Source organism: Anguilla anguilla, chromosome 7 (genome assembly GCF_013347855.1).
Source record: "Anguilla anguilla isolate fAngAng1 chromosome 7, fAngAng1.pri, whole genome shotgun sequence".
Classification (NCBI taxonomy): Eukaryota; Metazoa; Chordata; class Actinopteri; order Anguilliformes; family Anguillidae; genus Anguilla; species Anguilla anguilla.
This window is the reverse complement of record NC_049207.1, coordinates 39,090,084-39,096,195: the sequence shown is the minus strand read 5'-3', so window position 1 is coordinate 39,096,195 and position 6,112 is coordinate 39,090,084. Positions and strand designations below refer to the sequence as shown.

At 37.9% G+C, this 6,112-nt stretch overlaps 1 pseudogene; it reads right to left on the bottom strand.

The window, feature by feature from the left end:
- The window catches only part of LOC118232549, a 2,479-nt pseudogene extending 1,426 nt beyond the window's left edge, over positions 1-1,053 (bottom strand).
- Positions 1,054-6,112: the final 5,059 nt, after the last annotated feature.

The following is a 6,112-nucleotide window of genomic DNA, read 5'->3' as shown; positions in this document are numbered from 1 at the left end:
GCTAAAAACATATTGTTTCAACTACTCAATTTCATAATTTGTCCTCATTTCTCTCATACTATTGTTATTTTATAATATGCGAAGATTGCTGGGACATATGCGTCTGCTCCTATTTTCCACTATCAAGTGTTCCGGTTCTACTACCTCCAATTCTCACGGAATGTGACTGATCTAGCTAAGCAAAATAGGAAAGAGGACTCCTACCTGCAGATAAGCCTATCACAATGCCTTATAAACCTTACAAACAATTGAGGAAACATTGGGTAGCATTGCTTTGGAATACATCTTATTTAATTTTGGTGAGGCAAGATAGCTAATTTTGTTTGTAGTGCAGTAACTTGGCGTCATTTTGATATCAATACTTTTAATGGCAGGCCTAGATTTAGTCAGTTTGAATGAATGAGTTATAGACAGTGCTTTGTATGTGTGAGTAACTTGGGATTTATGAGATTAATATAACATACATATATATATAGCACAGTGTGTATGGAGTGTAGCACAGTGGGTAAGGAACTGGGCTTGTAACCGAAAGGTCGCAGGTTCGATTCCTGGGTAGGACACTGCCGTTGTACCCTTGAGCAAGGTACTTAACCGAAATTGCTTCAGTATATATCCAGCTGTATTAATGGATACAATGTAAAAAATGCTATGTAAAAGTTGTGTAAGTCGCTCTGGATAAGAGCGTCTGCTAAGTGCCTGTAATGTAATATATATATGCATGAAATTAAATGTCTTAAATTATTTTTTTTATATTTGGACAGTTAATTATGTGTATTTGTATTTGACTTACATTTCAATAGGTAACAGAGTTCAGTTTTCAAGAATAAAAATGAAACTAATATGTTAGTGCTTGAGGTGGTCGATAGGCATCCCCAATGCATGATCGATAATACGTATTCTCTAACCTGTGCCTTGGTAGCAAACAGACACAGCTGGGAAACAGATTGCGCATCACAATCAAAGACAGGCTACAACTTCAGTTAATTTGCTCATACATTACAGATTTTTTTTCACGTCTATTTTTTTGTCTGATTGGATTACCGGAAGATCCATTCCACTTGTAAGATCATAAAGTTTGCTTGTCCAGGACAAGCAGATAAACAATAATGTCGAGCCCTGCAACACATCTTTCAAGCATAACACATCATCATCAAAACCTACAGATACTCTTTAACAGTCTTGTTCTACATTTACAGTTACATTTCTATCATTGGTGTCTCCCCTGTGTGCTTTGTGATTTAAAAGCAATACATGTTCCCACCTATCTTCAATTTCTGTTCAGTTACCTATCAATTCAAATTCTTGTATTCTTTAAACATATGTGAGTTTCTCCATCAGAAAGATTTCCTCCACAACATCAAACCACTGTTCCTGAGTTGGGCGCTCAATTTTGTACCATTTCCTTGTTATTGCTTTCTTGCTACCTGCAAGTAATAGTTTAACAAGATATTTATCCACACCCCCAGTACAGTTTCTTAGTTTAAACTGCCAAAGTACAGCACTGCTTATGTCTTGAGTATTTTGTCAACAGAGTAAAATCAGCCTATTTACAACAGGAAAGAATAGCATAAGGGCTATGACAGCCACCCACAAACGTATGGAGACTATGGTCTTTTATTTTCAGCGATACTTCATGACATGGAAGTGGGTAGCTGCTGACTTGAAATTGAATACATACATTTTTTTGTGCATCTTCAAATTCACATTATCTGCTTAACCTTCTTCCTCTGCAGGTGGCTGGGTGATAAGTTGCTGTGTCTTTGCAGTAAAAACTGAAATTCATATTTGAATAGGCCATAGTGACCTGTGAGCCTGTGTGCAGAAAGGGTGTGTGTGCATGCATGATCAACCTCCAAAATGATCACATTTGTGATAATCAGGAACTAGATAAATGAATGTGCAATATAGATAAGGATGAAGTACAAGTGAGTAAGTGAAACCCAGAAACCAATTCGGATGACCCACAATGATTCTTTAAAAAGTTACATTTTCCAAAAACAGGCAAATATCTTAAATTCAAAGCCTGAAATCCACAATCACAGCCAATGTTTTCTTTGTTCTGTTTACCACATCTCAGCAGATCAAGTTGTTAGGCAATTAGCCTGGGATTAATTATGGAGCACTTTCATTTTCACTTTGCAAGTTTCATTTTGAAAATGCATTCCAAATATGGTCATGTTTACAAGTAATGGTTGAGGGGTGACTCATTTCTGGGAACAGCCATACTTTCTGGTAAAGCTGCTTTCAAAGTACTTAACATTTCAAATGGATAACTGCAGCAAAGTACAGTCCTTTCCATGTCAGAGCTTATTTTTTTTTTTTTTTATGTTACTCTTTAATATTCGTCATGGTAGGCTCTGTTCTAAATTGTATTGTGTGCAAAGATTTTGGATCAAATGTGTGTCTATCTTTCTGGAAAGTAGCATCCTTAAGCAACAGACATTGAGAAAGCAGAGTTCACACTAGGATTTACTGGCAAGTGTGGCCAGAAGTATTATTCTTTTTTCTTTTATGTAGTACTTAAATTGCCTTTGTATTTATACAAACCATAAAAACAAAATTACATAAAACATATGTCAGGGGTTACATTACCTTCACAACCTGCAGATATTATTTAACAGTCTTGTTCTAAAGTTACTTTTCCATTGTCGGTATCTCAACTTTTTTATTCTCTTAAAAAAGCGAGATCATGGTATTTCATATTTAGACTTACTGCACTTCCAAGAATCAACATGGCGGAAATAAAATTTAAAAAATCTTCATAAAATAATTTGGCTTTACATGTAAACTTTACTCCAGAAACGAAATTGGCATTATAATTATAACGAAGGAAAATTTTTACATGTCAAAACGTCGCTCGTTTTGAAAATAAACTTCGAGATACGCGTTTCTCGCTTTCGCGCAGGCATACTTTTATTTTGAACGATTTCTGACGAATCTGCCGTTTTACTGTCGCTCACGGTTGCTCATTTCACGGTAGCCTACTGTGTATTCCGGTGGGAAAGTGGCGTCAATGCATACCCTCTATTACAAGGAGCCATAGAAAAACAGAAACATACCTGGTACAAAAATAAAATAACGGATTCCTCCGGTTAATCATGCACATTAGTTTGACATCCTACACAAATTAAATGACACAGGGAACATATTAGCATATTACACAGTGCGTTTAGCTAACACGTAACCTTATACATATCATTTAATAAAGAGACCATAATGTTGCTTACCTCTCCCATGCAGTGTAATAAATGAAAACGGAGAGGTAGAGGCGGAAGACCTCATTTATAGGGGGAATCCACGTAAGAGCACAGCAACCGAGTCTCAGTCGTTTTACATGTTGACTCTGGAGGCTTAACATCAGATAACTATTTAATCCCGCGAGGCGGGATTCGATCCTTTGTCACTACCCATCTTCCGCCCTGGTCTGAAGACTCATCTCTTCAGACTATACGTGGACTAACTACCACTACTCTGTATATTTAATTCTAACCCCCCCGTTTTCATGACACCCGTTACATGTTCCCCCATCGCAGCACTTTTTGGTAATTTTTATTTGTCCTAATACTGTAGCTTTTTCTTCTGCCTAGTTGGCTTTGTAGAGGTTAGGTCAAAATAGTGTTCACTGTGTGAACTAAACTGTGTTCTTGGCTAGAAATAGCTGTACAAAATAAGTATTGTTTCTCACGGTCACCCATATGCATTTCATGACGGCAAATGTATTGATTTTCTTAAAAGGTTACTCCAGTTGACCACTGTGCCATTTCTACTAATTATATTTCTTCACTTGGCTACTGTAGCAAACGATCTTATCAGCAAACGCCACCTTTCTGCATTCGTCACCTCGCCCTGTTCTCTATCTAGCCACATACAAACAATTACTACGTACGTACGGTCTGCATTGGCACTTTTCAGGGTTCCCCACAGAAATAACCACAACAGCCACAGACAGTCAGCCCTTAAAAACATTAATTTCTGTACATTCTGACCCCATTTCAACAGACAGATTTCATAAACAACTTCACATGTCCACACAATAAATCCCCAAACTAAGGGGATTTTGCATTTTCTTTTTCTTCTTCTTCTTCTTCTCTTTCTTCTTCTTCTTCTTCTCATTCTTATTTTTCCTGCCGCCTATCCCACTAATAACATGTCTCCCCATTGGACATTTTACAGATACCCGCCAAATCTTCACCTACACGACCCAATGAAAAACTCGCATACACACGCAAAATACCCATACCTTTTTACTCTGAAACATTTTCAATACAAACAGCTTGTCTGCCTGTGGCCTAGTGGGTAAGGTTACAGTCTTGAGAACACAGGGTCCTATGTTCAAGCCCAGCTAGGAACATGTTTCTTTAACTTGGTTTTACCTTCACTAATAATTGTCTACTACTTCTCAATTATTGCTTTTGCAAAGCCATATGGATTTGACGGGAGCTCTTCTGTGCTTACTCGCCTGTGTTCTTCTTTAAAACCACGGACAGGTTTGCTAATGATATTTCACGCATTGCATAGCTATGTCATGGTGCTGCCCTAACAAAGTGACAGACTGGTAAACCTCCGGTTGAACGATTGAATCCCGCCTCATCCTCAGGCAGATAATTTCCTCTTTTACACTAACGTTCTCTTACGCTTATATTTGCTTTACCAAAACTCACTCATGGCCACCCATATGCATTTCATGACAGCAAATGTATTCCTTTTATTAAAAAGTTACACCAGTTCACCGCTGTGCCATTTCTACTAACTACATTTCTTCACTTGGCTACCGTACAAAACCTTCTTATCAGCAAACGCCACGTTTCTATCTTCATATTACCTCGCCCTGTTCTCTATCTAGCCAAATACAAACAATTACTACGTATGTACGTTCTGCAACTCCCCATTAAAACATTACATTTAAAATCATGATTCACTCATAATTATAACTACTAGTACTGAACATGAAAAAAACACCGCAGTGCAATAGATTTCACATATTACTTAACCCTCCACTTTAACAACTAATGCTTTATAGCGACTGTTATATATACCGTTTGATAAGGAATATAAGCTCGCTCATGGTTACTCCATTTACTTCGCACTATACTCCGTGATCATGTCAACCTTCACCTACATGCCCATTCTGCTAAAAACATACTGTTTCAACTACGCAATTTCATAATTTCAACCTAATTTCTCTCACACTGTTGTTATTTTCTCATATGCAAAGCCTGCTGGGACATATGCGTCTGCTCCTATTCTCCACTATCATGTTTTCCGGTTCTAGTTTAGCAAAACAGCGAAGAGGATTCCTACCTGCAGATAAGCCTATCAAAATGCCTTATAAACCTTACAAACACTAAAAGTGCATCTCCACGAAATAACAGACAACGGAGCAGGACAGAAGGCTACACAACTTGCGACTTAGGGAGTTATAATTCTACGGGCTTGCTGATTCTTTTGTCAGTCAAGGCTCGTTGGATGGACGTCAAATCCGTGAGTACATACACTGGCCATATTTCATCTGTGCTTCTGATGCGTTTACGCTTATGCCACCGCACCCTTTCTCACAGCCACTATTTTACATATATAGCAAACCGAAACTGCTGAACGGTACACGCTCATCAGACTGTATACAAATGCACACAACGATAGCCATAATCCACAACCGTTTCTTACAGGGTCACTTCGCATTTCTCACTCTCATAATAAAACGCTTTGCAAAAAGAAATGATATCTCATAAAAAACACGTTTTCAATGTACAAAAGTGCCAAGTTACTCAAAAGTATTGATATCAAAATGACGCCAAGTTACGGTACTACAAACAATATAGGCTATCTTGCCTCACCGAAATGACATAAGATGTATTTCAAAGCAATGCTACCCAATATTTCCTCAATTCTTTCAAGTCACTTGGCCCTGTGTGTATAAGCATGCACTACATGGACAGGCCAAACATATGTGTGGATGGCTCTCTCAAAATCAAGATTGATTGAATAGGCGTGTATATGTCCAATTTGTATTGGTATGTATGTATTTCGCTGCCCAGCCTTTCTGTTGCGTGAATGATAGTATGTTTCTTGGTATAAGTGTGTGTTCGTAAATGTGAATGTAACATACTGCGAG